Source organism: Dendrobates tinctorius, unplaced genomic scaffold (assembly GCF_039654945.1).
Source record: "Dendrobates tinctorius isolate UK_male_01 unplaced genomic scaffold, ASM3965494v1 ptg000008l, whole genome shotgun sequence".
In the NCBI taxonomy this organism is placed as follows: Eukaryota; Metazoa; Chordata; class Amphibia; order Anura; family Dendrobatidae; genus Dendrobates; species Dendrobates tinctorius.
The window spans coordinates 60,637,973-60,653,431 of NW_027361676.1; the positions used below are offsets into that span (position 1 = coordinate 60,637,973).

At 41.0% G+C, this 15,459-nt stretch overlaps 1 long non-coding RNA gene across 1 annotated transcript in view; it reads left to right on the plus strand.

Moving 5' to 3' along the window:
* Positions 1-15,459, plus strand: part of LOC141092017 (uncharacterized) — a 1,925,499-nt gene that overhangs the window by 878,882 nt on the left and 1,031,158 nt on the right. The window lies entirely within an intron of this gene.

The following is a 15,459-nucleotide window of genomic DNA, read 5'->3' on the forward strand; positions in this document are numbered from 1 at the left end:
GTATACAAAAAAGACAGTGAGGGACTGTAAAAATATGCCCAGGTATCTAGCTGTCCAGACAAAAGCTGTATTCTATTTAGGGAAAACAAAGAAATATACCAAAGTTGCCGCTAAATCCTGTTCCTTGAAGAGGTGGTGGACTGGTAAATATGCCACTGCTAAACAAAGAAAAAGGGGGTACATTAGAGATGTGGCAGGATTGGTGGTCCTGGATTGGGACCATACAAAAGTTGGTGATGCAGCGGTGGTCCTGGGTAGGGACCATGGTAAGGTTGGTGGTACAGCAGTGGTCCCAATGGGACAGTACTTACTATTATTGGTGGCTCAGTGGAGTGTGAAGTCTGCACAGTGGTGCCAGAGCAGTGAGTGAGCGCTGGATCACAGGCTGTGCTTTTTATCCTGTCTGGTCCGGTCATGTGACCGGAAGTGACATCAGACGCCGGGGCGTGTGCATTGGAGCACGGCCGTAGTGTCTCACAGTGATCCCCACCAAAAAGATGGCGCTGGCTGTTCACACATGCGCAGTAGAGCGCAATCAAAGAAAACCTAATGGGGCCATGCAGAGACTGCTGTAGCTCTGAGTGGGACACACGCATCAGGGGGGAGGTGCAGTGTGCTATATATAAAGAGACTGGGCAATTAACATATGGAAACAAATATAAACGAACAGTATTATTGCAAATCATACATGTAAATATACAGCATTTGAATTGCGTAGGAGTCCAAACTTAAACAAACATAAAAAATAAAAGAAATGAAAAGAGTGATGTCAGACCTAGGGGAGAGAATGGAGAAGGTTATGAACTCAAATCAAATGAATTATGAAGATTAGAAAAAAGGAAAAATAAAGAAGGAAAAATAATAAAGGGAAAAATAAAGATATAAAATGAGAATAGTAGAAAATAAAAAATAAAAAATAAAAATAAACAAAAAATAAAAAGTAAAAAATAAAAAATAAAAAATAAAAATAAGAAAATAAAGAGAAAAAGTGTGTGCAGAAATTCAAAATCTCCCTTATCCTCTAGTCACTTTTGTCACAGCAGTGCCATCGAGCCTGTCACATAGCGCTCAGATATCAGTGGGCCTCACACAATCCAAAAGTGTCCACTGTCCACAAGTGTGTGCAGAAATTCAAAATCTCCCTTATCCTCTAGTCACTTTTGTCACAGCAGTGCCATCGAGCCTGTCACATAGCGCTCAGATATCAGTTGGCCTCACACAAGGCCTCGAACGCTTAGTTTTCTAGGAGTTGGCAAACCGCTTTTAAAGCCAGAGCATCAGGAAACAGTTTTGTCTTACATTGCTTACTCAGCCTCCAGCTCTATTGCCTCCTCTTCTTCAGTTGTAAAAAGTAAAAGCACTGAGTCGTCATTGGAGGCTCATGTTCATGAACCACACCTTTCCTTGTGTCCTTCACCCCAACCAAGATTGAAGGATGACGCAGGCCATACTACTGATTACTCCATGGAGCTGTTTTCACATACCATGCCTGGATTATCAAGTCAAATGGTGAATTACCCAGGCCAAGATGAATCTGACATGGAGTGCACTGATGCACAGCCGCTGATGGATGATTCTGCTGGTACATTCACTCAGAGCACTACATTGTCCTCGCAGTGTACAGAGCCAGATTCTGACCCTGATGAGACTCAGGTGCCCCTTCCCGCACACTATACCACCATACACGGTGACACAGAAGAAGGTGCACATGACATAGAAGAGGAGGTGATGGATGACCCAGTTGCTGACCCAGATTGGCATCCATTGGGGGAAGAGGGTGCTGCTTCCAATAGCTCAGATGAGGAGCATCCACAGCAGACATCGACATCGCAACAGCTGTTATCTGGCAGGCCCGGAGCACTCCAAAGACAGGTTCCAAACATCAAAAGAGTTGCTGGACAGCTTGTCCAGAGGGTCAAAAGATCACAGCGTGCTAGGCCGCAAAATGTCTGCCAAAGTAGGAAGAGTGCAGTGTGGCACTTTTTTGAACAAAATCCTCATGATCAGGCCAAGGTTATCTGTAAGAAGTGCGCAAAGACCTTTAGCCGAGGGAAAAATCTGAAAAATTTGAATACCAGTTGCATGCTTAGACATTTAACCAGCATGCACTTGCAAGCGTGGACACAACACCAAACCTCAAGTGCCACATGTGCAACTGATCACAACGAAGGTAGTCAGCAACGCTACATTGTTTCCCCCACTGTAAGCCCACCGGTTAGCACAGCAGCAAATGTTGAGGTGTCGTTGCAAGGCCACAGCAGTCAGGGAATCCCACTGTTATATCAACGAAAGACTGATTCTAGGCCATCAGAAAGAACACCAACTCCATCACCATCATCAACCCTCTCTCAGTCCGCCCTGTCCACCGCTACTTCCACCATATGCAGCTCTCAAGTCCAGCTCACCCTCCCAGACACTATGAGTAGGTCAAGAAAGTACTCAGTCTCTCATCCGCGTACACTGGGTTTGAATGCCCACATTGCCAAACTAATCTCGTTTGAGATGATGCCCTTTCGGTTGGTGGAAAGCACAGCTTTCCGCGAACTCATGGCCTATGCAGTACCACGCTATGACCTACCCAGTCGCCACTTCTTCTCTCGCAAAGCCATCCCAGCCCTCCACCATCATGTGAAAGACCGCATTGTCCATGCACTCAAGCAGTCAGTGAGCGGAAAGGTGCACCTCACAACTCATGCATGGTCCAATACTTACCATGGTCCAAAAAGATGTCGTCGGCGAAATCTCGCGAGATTACGCCGACGCCATTTTGGATCCCGATGTCGTCCACGCCAGCGACATGTTCTTGCGGCGACGCCATCTTGAATATCGTGGGATTTCACGAAATCCAAGATGGCGTCGCCGCAAGAACATGTCGGCGGCCTGGAGAACGTCTGGATCCAGGATCGCGGCGGCGGAGGAAGATGTTGGGGCAGCGACGATGACGGTGTGAGTATGAGAGATGGAGTGAGAGAGAAAGGGTCGAATGTGGAGTGAAAGAGTGAGTGGATGTGAGTGGAGATTGTGAAAGGTGAGAGGAGTGTGTGTTGAGGAGTGTGTGTGTTGAGGGTTAACATGGCAAGAGGTATGATGCTATCGCATCCTCCCGATGCGATAGCATCGGGCCATAATCTAGTTTAAATTAAAAGGTTATATAATTTTAGATTGTGGTAGTATTTGTTTTATATAATAGGTGAAACTAGAAAAAATAATTCTGGTGCATTTTAAATTAATCTTTTATAGCTGCTATGGAAATACAATTCACTATCTACCATTTATTATTCTACACTAACTAGAAATATGAAATGAACCTTTGAAATATAAACACTGTTGTTAAAAGAATACAAATGACTGTACGTCCACACCTGTACAATATGCTAAAAAAGCTAAGAATATAACCTGTTGCACTCAAGTTATAGTTTGATTTTCAGTAATTCTTTGTAGAAAATTCAGTGAATATAATAACAAGCTTTAATATTTGCAAATCAATTCCATTTTATCATTATAAAAAATAACATTTACACAAAAAGTGGTGAGATAAACCGAAATCAAGTACACCAATACACAATGGAAGAATTGTCGACGCAATCAATATGTAATTTGTCTCAATTCCTTCTAGGAAAATCACAGTTGTAACATGAACACTGATAGCTTCCAAACTACTGATTTCACAAATCCCTCCAGCAGTGGCAATTACAAACAGCCTTCACACTGGAAAATTAGATCTTTTATTGTGAAATGGACCTTTAGAATAAATGCATTAATATGCACAATTACTATGAACGGAGCCCAATTTTGTGTAGAATAGACACAAAGAGCAAAATATTGAAAGATTATGTTTACGCTGGTTGTCATTATGATTTAAAGGAAGCGTTTGATCAGGATTCTATACCTCATCAAATGGTAAGATGCTTGTAATAAAGGTGCTTTAATGCTGATTAAATCATTACTTTGCTTGTATTATTCTATTTTTCCATAAAAAAAAATCCTAGTACAAATTGTATGCTAATGAGCTGTAAGTTCAACAGGGTGGGACAATGCTCTTGCGACTCTCCTGCCTCCAGACTGTCAGGACTCCAAACATCACTTGCCTTCTGTTTTTAAACAAATAATGTGTATAATATAATATGTATAATAATAATAATTAATAAATAAATCTTGGGCAGGAGAACCTATAGAAGTGACCTGTCAGTTAAAGATAGGAGGTAATCAGTCAGTGGGGAATAGGTACAGAGCCAAATGCATTGTCTGACTTTGCTGTACTTAAGTCCCTTTAGCATACAATTTCAATGCTAGATTTCTCCAAAACTGCAAAATGGATTTACTGTGTACAAGCAAGGATTTTATTAGCATTAATACGCCTTGACAATCATGCTATTAGTTTGTGGTAAAAGATAAAGGTTCCCTTTAAAGGCTTAAGAAATTAAAAAGGAAAGTAAATCTGAATAACTTTTTTTACATCATCATTTTTATATTGCATCTGAATATGACTAGAGATGGGCGAACCCGAACAGTAAAGTTCGGCGTCCGTACTGAACACTTACTGTTCAGGCACAGACACCAAACACGGACTTCACCAGGAATTTGTGGTACTGTTTGGATTTGGCTTCCCGAACACTGGATGTTTGTCACGCTGTCATGTGCATGACAGCGCTGCCAACACCACTTCTAATCGGTAGGGAAATCATCCCCATCGGTCAGAGACCCACGGTTCCCATGCTGTCTTTTGAACGCTCAGCTATGATCGAAGGTATAAAGCTTACCTCCAGTCACTGGTGTCAGCTAATCCCATCATCGGACACCTGCAGCTGCTAATTACAGTTAAGGTACTGTCACACTTAGCGATGTACCAGCGATCCCGACCAGCGAAATGACGTGGTCAGGATCGCTGGTGCATCGCTAAGTGGTCGCTAGTGAGCTGCCACACAGGCAGATCTCACTAGCGACATCGATGGGGACGGGGGTCGCTACTTACCTGTCACACCAGGCGATCCTGCATCCTCCCGCCCGGCTCCACGCGTCGCTCGTCGTCACAGCAGATAGCGCCGCAGGAAGCTGACGACGAGAAACAGTCCAGCCTGTTCTCATGCGATCAGCGATAAGCAGCGGGGGAGCGGGTCGTAGGTAAGAATCACACACAGCGATATCGCTAGCAATATCGCTATAATGTCACAAGTTATAGCGATATTCCTAGCGATATCGCTTTGTGTGACAGGCCCTTTAGAGCATGAGTGGTGGATGGGAGTATTCATTAGCTGTTCCTGCGCTGTCAATAAATAATTAGCAAAAAAACAGCATGGGTTCCCCTTATTTTTGCTAACCAGCCAGACAAAATTCACAGCTAGGGGCTGCAACCCTCAGCTGTCATGTTCAGCAAGGCTAGTAATCAAGAATAGAGGGGTCCCCATGCTGTTCTTTTAATTATTTAAATAAATAATTTAAAAAACCATGGGGTCCCCCATTTTTGACAACCAACCTTGCTAAAGCAGACAGCTGGGGGCTGGTATTCTCAGGCTGGTAAGGGGCCATGGATATTGGCCCCCCAGCTTAAATATAGCAGCCTGCAGCTTCCCAGAATAGGACCATCTTTTAGATGCGTCATTTCCGGCGCTTTGCCCAGCTCTTCCCACTTGGCCTGTAGCGGTGGCAAGTGGGGTTCATATTTGTGGGTTAATGACACCATTGTATTGTCAGGTGACATCAAACCCACAGCTTAGTAATGAAGAGGCATCTATAAGACACCCATCCATTACTAATCCTACAGTTGTATGGCAAATAAAAACACAGCAAGAATAAAGTCCTTTATTTGAAATAAAAGACTAAACACAGTTTTCCATTTTTATTTCAATGCCTAATTCCAGCGAAGTTCTCGTTATCCTGTAATAAAAGTAAAATAAAAAAACAACAATATACCATACCTGTCCATCCTTCTGTCCCATGCAGCCTCAGAGACCACTGGTGATGTCATTGAGGTTACGTCCGGTCAATGAGGCTCCGCTCCCAGCCGGGCTGAACTGCAGTGACCTCAGTGACATCCCCGCTAACACTGTGAGAGTGCTGATGGAGTCTGAATAAATATGCACAACCTTAAGCTAATCCTTTATTTAAAGCTTTGCTTAAAGCATTTAGTCTTTTGGGGTATGAGTCTATCAGCATAGGACATCTAGAATTGGAAATCTTCCTTGCAGTAGTGCTCCATATCTGTCAGATTGTGAAGACATCTCTGGAATACAGCTGTCTCCAGGTCAACCCACTGATTTTCAATTGGATTCAAGTCTGGGCTCTGGCTTGACCATTCTGAACCTGTGATCTTCTTCTGGTGAAGCCATTCTTTTGTTGATTTGAAATTATGCTTATAGTCAATGTTTTGCAGAAAGGTAAAATTCCTGTTTAGCAAAAGCTTTTTAGCCGAGGGGGTCTTAAGGTTTTGATGCAAAATTGATTTATATTTGAAACTGTTTGATATTTCTTACACCTCAATTAAAGTCTCAGTTTCAGCTGCCAAAAAAAAGCTCCACATCATAATGCTGCCTTCACCATGCTTTCCTATATGGTGTACCATTTGACATTAAGGTAAAATGTTCAACATTGGTCTCATCAGACCATAATACATTTTCCTACATAATTTTGGCAGACTTGACTAGGCTTTTGCAAAATATAGCTGAGCTTGGTTGCTTTTCTTTAGAAGAAGAAAAATGCTTTCATCTTGCCACCCATCCCCACAGGACAGTCATATGAAAGATCTGGAAGATTGCTGTCACATACCAGTAATTGTCAGAACTTCCGATAGTTGAAGTAGGTGACCTGATGGAGAGCAGACATGAAATCAGGACTCAGAGGCTGGAAGGTGACAATTTCCTCACCTGTTATATATACCATGTTTCCTAACTGTTGAAAGCTAAAGTGATTATTGGAAATATGGCATTCAAATCTACCACCTGGGACCTCCAGGGAGGCAGAAATCCTAAAGTCTATGGATCTATTAATTTTTTGGGGTGTGGGAGCCACATCCCATTAACCAGTGCCATCTGAGATCACCAACAGGAGGCATGTGGGCTTGACTCGTATGTGATAAAAGCAGATTTTGAATTATTGTAGTTGTTCATTGCTGGGAGATACAGCTAGCTGTAGTCCTGCACCATATTCCAAATGGAGCACTTTCCTCCAAAAAGATCGGCACCATATCCATGACATCAGGTCTAGTAATTGTATTTTGTTATCCCCTTTTATTTTATGAAATTGTATATACTGTATTGTTTTGTCAGCTGTTATAATATCTTATCTATATTTTTATAAACACTGCCTAATTTTCTGACTAAATATATAAAGTTTAATAGCTTTGTTCCTCTTGCTCTATAAACCATACCCCTGAAGACATGGAAGAGCAGACGTTATCAGCAATGGGTGTTCAAATAGTTTGAAATAAATAGTTGGTGGTGGCAGCTAGTTTTCCTTTGGTTATTGAGCAGCTTTATGATAACTATACCAAAGTATTTGTCTATATATATAATATATACTGGTGGTACAGAAAGTATTCAGACCCCTTTAAATTTTTCACTCTTTGATTTATTGCAGCCATTTTGGTAAATTCAAAACAGTTCTTTTTTTCTCATTAATGTACATTCTGCACCCCATCTTGACTCAAAAACAGAAATGCAGAAACTTTTGCAAATTTATTAAAAAAAGAAAAACTGAAATATCCCATGGTTTTAAGTATTCAGACTCTTTGCTCAGTATTGAGTAGAAGCACCCTTTTCAGCTAGTACAGCCATGAGACTTCTTGGGAATGATGCAACAAGTTTTTCACACCTGGATTTGAGGTTCCTCTGCCATTTTTCCTTGCAGATCCTCTCCAGTTCCATCAGGTTGGATGGTGAACGTTGGTGGACAACCATTTTCAGATCTCTCCAGAGATGATCCAAGAGGTTTAGGTCAGGGCTCTGGCTGGAACAGTCAGGAATGGTCACATAGTTGTTCTGAAGCCACTGCTTTGTTATTTTATCCGTGTGCTTAGGGTTATAGTCTTGTTGGAAGGTGAACCTTCGGCCAAGTCTGAGGTCCACATCACTCTGGAAGGGGTTTTCATGCAGGCTATGTCTGTATTTGGCCGCATTCATGATTCCGTCAATTGCAACCAGTCATCCTGTCCTGCAGCAGAAAAACACTCCATAGCATGATGCTGCCATCACCATGTTTCACTGTTGGGATTGTATTGGGCAGGTGATGAGCAGTTTCTGGTTTTCTCCAAACATACCGCTTAGAATTATCACCAAAAAGTTGTATCTTCATCTCCTCACACCAGAGAATCTTATTTCTCATAGTCTGGGAGTCGTTCATGTGTTTTTTAGCAAACTCTATGCAGGTTTTCATATGTCTGGCACTGAGGAGAGTCTTCTGTTGGGCCACTCTGCCATAAAGGCCTGACTGGTGGAGGGCTGCAGTGATAGCTGACTGTGTGGAACTTTCTCCCATCAACCTAATGCATCTCTGAATCTCAGCCACAGTGATCTTGGGGTTCTTCTTTACCTCTCTCACTAGGGCTCTTCTCCCACAATTGCTCAGTTTGGCTGGATTGCCAGGTCTAGGAAGACTTCTGGTGGTCCCAAACTTCTTGCATTTAAGGATTATGGAGGCCACTTGCCACTTGCTCCTTAGGAGCTTGAGTACTGCAAAATTTATTTTGTAACGTTGGCCAGATCTGTGCCTTGCCACAATTCTGTCTCTGAGCTCCTTGGCCAATTCTTTTGCCCTCATGACTCTCATTTGGCCTGACATCTGCTGTGAGGTCTTATGTAGACAGGTGTGTGATTTACAAATCAATCCTATCATTTTAATTACACACAGCTGGACTCCACTGTAGGAGTAGAACCATCTCAAGGAGGATCAAAAGGAAATGGAAAGCATGTGACTTAAATATGAGTGTCTGAGTAAAGGGTCTGAATACTTATGACCATGTGATATTTCAGTTTTTCTTTTTTAATAAATTTGCAAAAATTTTTGCATTTCTGGATTTTTTCAGTCAAGATGGGGTGCAGAGGGTACATTAATGAGAAATTAAATGATATTTTGAATTTACCAAATGGCTGAAATGAAACAAAGAGAGAAAAATTTAAAGGGGTCTGAATACTTTCCGAACCCACTGTATGCCATGCATTAGAATCGGATGTGTATTTACTGTACGTTCACTGGGAACTGCCAAATAACCTGCCTAGTAGTGAAAGCATCCGCTTCCTTGTCCATGAATTGTCAGTCAATTGCTTAATTCATCTGACAACTGCAGGCAACAGAGTGCTTGACATGACAAATTGGTAACAACAGTGGGATACCTGCATTATTCCTGAAAAATTGATGTCAACGGTCAGATATCTGCATGACCCTCCAAGCTAGTTCCTGATAGGCATCTTAGTGTTCCAGAAAAAAAAATGTCACGAAAATTGATGCTACTTTCTAGTTAAAATGTAAAAGAAATGTAACAAATATGTTATAAAATATATTTATGAAGAAAAAAATATTTTTTATGCTACTCTGCAATAATTGACTTCATAATGTGTTGAAAAAGTGTGAATGTCATAGCAAGTATCTGAAATAATTGTTGATACAGCATTCTAGTGAACATATTAATCTATATAAATGTACAGTATAATCCTGTTAGACACAGTTTATCTGGAAACTTATTCCTGAACAATTTAGTGGCACAGTGACTCTCTTGTAACTGCACACAGTCTGCCTAGTTCAATAAGTTTACTCAAGAAATACTGGTTTGCAATGCTTCAGGGATTTTACAAAACCCTTTAGCCACACTATGTGATACTGTGTCAAATGTTAAGCTTAATTTTTCTAGTTATTGCCTAATGTCAAATACCATCTCTGTTATTAGCATTCCTTATTATAAATTCATAAATGAAAACTTTAGCAGGAAAGTTGATGTTTGATGCATGGGGCAGACCATTCCAGTGTACTGTATGTTCAATTTGCACAATTTAATACATTTTAATTGTTTTCTGAATAAGAATAACATACAGCTACACAATGAAATGCAGTAGTTAGTACATTTATGTAAAGTATAACAGCCCCCTTAGGTAGAACATATGTGCAAGTGTTTCTGTTTGTGCGTTAATGGCTGCAAAGCTGTTTAATTCTGTGATTTACCGTGTATTTAATTGCTCTTTTTCCTCTATAGTCGCTCGCTTTGTTGAAAACTAAAATAAATCGACAACTACAATAACAGAGAAACTCTCCATGCCACTATGCAATCTAATCTATAAGAATGATGTATAAAAGATGTAAGTGATGAAACATCACCATGAGGAGCTAATCGTGCTCTCCAACCAGAATATTGGGCAAATTATTCAGTTTACCTTCATAACAGCCCATAGGTCAGTTATTGATGATTACTTATTTTTCTATGTTAAACTTTTTTTATAGAGAGATCTTGATATGATTAAAAAATTATTTTTAAAAATGATAAAAAACTAACACAAAAACCTGATTTTTACTAAATGAAATTTTCTAGTGGATTGGTCTCTTTTTAGACTCTGAGGCCTGAGTATTCACTCTATTCCCTTATTTGTTCCTCAAAACTTGAGCTTGCAGCCTGAGACATGAGGTGTGCATGAATAGTGCTCTCTGCATCCTAAATCTCAAGTTTCATATTTCTGCTGTTAGGCGTCAGGATTCTCCTACTGCATCTGAGAGATCCCAAGCATTGCCTGGTGCTGTGGTCTCCCATTCTGGCCCAGCCACTGCTAGTGCTGCTCAGTACTGACTGCCCAGCATCTTGCTGAGGCTTGTGGTGTTCATTTGGTTACTGCTGGCTCTCCAGCCAAGTCTATGATAACCAGCGATATGCAGGTGCAGCCTGACACTTGGGAGCCTAAGTCTAGAGTTCACCCTATTGAGCATGTCTGTGAGGTGGCATCTGCTCATTGGTGGTCAGGCATTTGCTGCTCTGGTGAGGTGACAGCTCCTGATTGGACCAAGGGCAACGTCTCGGCCGATTGGGCGTGAGTGTTTAGGGTGGAACCTAGCATATAAAAGGCTTCCAGCAGTGCATGCTGGTGAGTAAGTATCACTTTATGTGTGGTGTATGTGAGTGGATACTGTACCACTCTGTTTGCACATGTCTTGACATACCCTGAGAGTACTGTCCTATGCAGGTAGGGTTAGGACTGGGTAACTTCCCCTTGGTTTAGCATCTGTTTCCTTCTTGTGTTAGCACTGTTGAGTTACAGAGCAAGTCCAACCCTCCGGCTATATCTCTCTGGGAAAGCGACAGGCTCTTACACTTAGCGTCACTTGAGTTGCTTTCCTTGGCTTAGCATCTGTCTCCTTCTTGTGTGCAGATAGCACAGTTGAGTAACAGAGCAAGTCCAACCCACATGATACTTCCCCTGTGATGATTAACAGGGTTTAGTTCATTGCTTTCTTTTAGCAGTACCACTCTGTGCAGTATTTGAGCTGGGTACTTTGAGTTCTGTTCACATTGTGTGACATTCAGCACAGTGTGTTTTAGGGCTCTTTCACACTTCAGTTTTTTGTGTCAGTTAAAATCCGCCAAAAAGGCGGAAAAGCGGATCCGTTCATAACTGATGCGAACGGATGCCACAGGATCCGTTTTGTGACGGATCCGCAGAATGAAGAATTTTAAATGAACCGCTGGCCTGGAAGAGGAGAGAGAGAGAGAAAGAGAGAATTTTTTTTGTCCGCCAGAAAGGATTTCAGGGTTAATTTTCTCCCTGAGTTCCTTTCTCCGGGCATGTGCAATGGAAAATGCGGATCCAACAACAAAAAAAACATTGCAAGGTCCATCCAGGCATGCCGCTGGACGCAAAAAATTTGGCGGATCCTCACAAAAACGGATCCAACGGATGGCCATCCGTCAAGATCTGCCAGTAATGCAACTCAATGGAGAAAAAACGGATCCGCAAAAAAAAATGGCGGATCCGTTTTTTTCAAAACCTGGCGGATTTTGACTGATGATCCAAAACGGAAGTGTGAAAGAGGCCAAAGACGATCGCTCGCTGTTGTTCCGCCATTGTTCACTGGCAGCAGTTATTCATCTCTGCACGATGAACCCCGGGTTGCGATTGCACTTTATTATTTCATTTTGTTCAGTGCAATCCGCCAACCCTAACATCTGCACCCTGCATCTTAACTGTACTAACTGCACCAAAAAAATATTTTGTCATGCTGATAATAAGTAAATGGAGACTTCATTTATAAACCTTATTCTGTGCCTGTACCCTGTATCCTTATTCTGGGAACCCTACATCTGTGCAAGCATCCTTGTATCTCAATGATAAGCCTCCTGAAGCCCCTTTGCTTCCTGTGGACGGGGCCCAGTGTCTACCCTGTTAATGGTATCCTGTACCTCTGGGTCAGTGCTTTCTGCCATACCCTGTACCTGTCAATTTTCTTTAACTCTGTGCAGTCATGTCCTTACCTACCATTGTGACTCTTTCAACATATCGTATGTGGCAATGGTTTACCTACTTTAAAAACAAATAAGAAAAGAGATAAAAGCAACAATATGATTTTGTGACACTCTGTCCAAGACGTCAATGCTATATTTTTCATACAGTGGTTGAGGTTTGATTTGCAGTTTGTCAAGGGTTTTGCTAACACATTGTGAACCCATGATCAAATTTTAAAAAATATAAGGATGGGCTCATCTGTTTGTTGTTTTTCCCTCTTATCTTTTACCTTATTTGTTTGTTGTAAATCTTTATGACTGTTTTGTTCTTCAGTTTATGGATTATTTTGTTGCAACTCTGGCTACAAATTCCTTTTACAGCCTGGCTACACAGCTGATCCTTATGACAGGTGACATTACAGTCATAGTAATAAGAGCTTACACTTAAAGACACACACACAGGTCAATGTTCATGGGTTGCTTCATAAATAGTGCATAATGTACATGATAATCTTCCAACTAGTATACAGTATATCATAACAAAATTAGATAATTTCACTTAAAATTTAAAAGCACAAGGCCACTAAACTCACATATGACATTTTATATTTTTTAGAATTTAGAGCAATAGGCTGTATGGCTGCCAATTTTTCTGATTTGCAAAGGGCTGGGAAAAGGCGCTCGACTGTCCCCCTGTCAAAGTCTGGCCCCCATTTTTTACTAGCAGCTGCCTCTGGCCTCAGTCTGTATTTTTCCACTGCAAATGACATCCATTTCCTCCATATTCACTCGGCACTGGGGCTAAGTCTGATGTCACATCGTCACAAAGCCATACCTAATATTATGGCATGCATCCCCAAAGGCCTAGTCATTCCCTTGCTGACAGACATTGTAAATTTGTAATGTCATTACTTGGAAACCTCACAGTCATAATGGAGAAAAGAAACTTTTGTGTCATGGAGAATTAGAGAAGAAGTAAAAGGGAGCTGCATTGAGGTACTGGATGGGAAGGTCATGGCAGCAGTACAGGTGAGGAGTGATGTGTTATTTTTCTTACTTGCTCAGTCAACATTTTTTATGAGCTGGGGTCTCTGGAGATCCCAGAGTATAATAAAACACACTGAATTTGCAAAGAATAAATTCCATGCAAATCAAAACTTGTGGCCAAGCTGTTGAATTCTTATCTCAGCAGATTCACTATCACTAATAAATATTAACAAATAAATAGTGGGAAAAAATCTAGTATGTTTTAGTTATAAAATAGTATAATCTATATCATTTTCCATAAAAAGTACATTGAAGATGCCCTCAAATTGTTTCTGTTTACAGAATGCAAGCATTTATAAAATGGATATTTTAGGAGAGATGAAAAGCCTAACTCATCTATCTAGTATTCTAATTTGTTTTGTTTATAGTGACATTATAATTGGCCAAATGCATTAATTTAAAATAAATGTATTTTGTTAAAAGGGCAAAAAAGTACTTTAAACATCAAGCATAAAATAAACAAGTTGCTTTTGAAAACCCATGTAAATATAACTTACAAAGATGACACATTTAATTTAGTATGAAGTGCTTATAAGGTAGATTAACAAATGCACAGCTTGCAAAGGTCAACTAGTTTCTTGTTTTAATGTGCAAATACATAATTAAGGTCCATGCATGAGTTGCTAGGTTATATAAGAGGTTCAAGACGTAATTGACCTACTGTACAGCTCAGGAAAATTAACACTGTGCATTTTGTTAGATATGTATTATACCCCCAAGAGAAGCTCTACTTTTAAAGCTTTGATAACAATTAGGTACTTATTTCTTTGAGAAAAATAAACAAAAGTACATTGTTAGCATAGAATGTGAGAAAAACCATTTACAGCGTGCGTACAGTACTTAAATGAATTGCATCCAATTGAGGGCAAAGTACTTTGTTCACATCATATTATTTGTTTGTTGTCAGACTTCACTTTCACTTCAGAAAGTTGAATACAGAACTTTGCCGACATTTCCATTTAGATACAATATAGCACATTATGCTGAATATTCCATACATTTCACAATGGAGAAAATGCTAAATATAATGATATTGAGAAACTAATGATGGTTATATCTGAAAGAAGAGTGCATGATGTAACTTGAGAAAGCTTTGCATATATATAAATGTTCCTGTCAGGGAGATCAAAAAGATATCCCTCTCCTGACACCAATATATATATATATATATATATATATATATATATATATATTGTGAGGTAGCGCTGTCATTCATGGTTGGGGGACACTCGCTTGGCAGCGATAAAACAGTTCCGGCACAGGTTTTCATCAACCATAACACAGTCCTTTCGGTTTATTAATCCTCATAAATCAGGACAGCAACAGAAAGTACACTTAACAGCACAATCAGCATAGCATCCATGTTAGCAATGTCCTATAGTCACATAAGTTGTGCAGTATTCAATGTGCAGGGTTCCTAGCCCCAAGTTATCTCACCCACGTCCGGGTAACCTCACGGCTCCTTTATCATGCAGCAGGCATTCATTCTCTCCAGGGAATTAACAGGTGCTGGCAGCCATTACACACAGCGTCCACACATGCTGTCAGGCAGGAAGCCCCATCTCAGCGGGTCCTTCCACACTGGACCAACCGGGTCCGTGCATTCACTACCATGTGACCAGACCTAGGTACCTTATATGGTCCATAACCACACCCACAGGTGATCACATGGCAATGACCTCACTAAAGGTCCTATTGCACACAGCAATACACAGGCTTCCCTGACACATTGTAACGGAACCGTCAGCAGCACCTCTGCTGACCACTATGATCGTTCAGTATCCTACACCTATTAGGACAATGGAAATGCTAATACGGCTGTCCTGGGACACCCACACAGTGCCCCCTAGCTGACACAGTGGTCACTACACCACATACCTCCCCCTATGTTCAAACCTGTGGGGTTGAACACACATTACCTCAGGATCTCGTGACCGGGCACTCATTACACCTTGCCCTACCGGTCGAGAGAACAGTCTCTGTCCGTCATACGGCCTTTTCTC